This window comes from Fukomys damarensis, unplaced genomic scaffold (genome assembly GCF_012274545.1).
Source record: "Fukomys damarensis isolate Sample0158 unplaced genomic scaffold, DMR_v1.0_HiC HiC_scaffold_23, whole genome shotgun sequence".
Classification (NCBI taxonomy): Eukaryota; Metazoa; Chordata; class Mammalia; order Rodentia; family Bathyergidae; genus Fukomys; species Fukomys damarensis.
Window position 1 is genome coordinate 12,453,822 of NW_022900935.1, and position 764 is coordinate 12,454,585.

Genomic DNA, 764 nt, shown 5'->3' on the forward strand with positions numbered 1-764 from the left:
CATTAAGATCAAGCACAACTTGGACACTGACCACCTGTGGTAGTCACTAGTCTATCGCCCTTAAATCATTTGAATTAAATTGAAATCAAGAAGCACTCCAGAACATGTCTGCAGTGAACAAACTTTTCAATATAGTATATTAACAATTTAATGGCTCAGACAGAGCAAGGATGGAAGACCCCCGATCTCAATTAGCTGATTGCTGAACCCCATGACGCTGACTGACCTCGGGCCGCAAGGCCCAGATTGAGTTCCCCATCCTTCTGAATGGTTGAACTCCGCAACGTTCTATTACAGGTTTCCCCGCCCTTTCTTTAAAGATGTTCAAAGTTGGGAACTCAGAAAAATACCCTTGATGACCACCTCTGTCTTTGCAGAGTGGGTCCAAAGACTTGCACAGTCAGGAGGTCTGAGAGTGCGGCGGGGGCTTATGGGGGTTCAGGGGCGCCCGCGCGGCTACCTTCCTGGTGCTTAAGCGATGGCTGCTGGGTCGGGAGCAGGCGTGGTTCTCAAGATCCTGGTTTCTATCCCGGGTACCAAACAAACAAACAAGCAAACATACAAAAAAATTGGAACATGGAGACAATTTCAGGAAAAAGATGTTGAAGAAATCAGTGAAGCCGGGCATAGTGGTGCATGCCTATAATCCCAGCACTGAGGAAGGCTGAGGCAGGAGAATTGTAACTTTAAACCCAGTCTAGGCAACTTAGTGAGACCCTATTTAAAGAAATGGGGGGGCCAGGGATGTAGGTTCTCTGCAGTAA

The 764-nt window shown here is 47.4% G+C and overlaps 1 long non-coding RNA gene across 1 annotated transcript in view; it reads right to left on the minus strand.

Annotated features, from left to right (window-relative positions):
* LOC104876982 overlaps window positions 1-764 on the minus strand; it is a 12,584-nt gene that overhangs the window by 10,835 nt on the left and 985 nt on the right. The window lies entirely within an intron of this gene.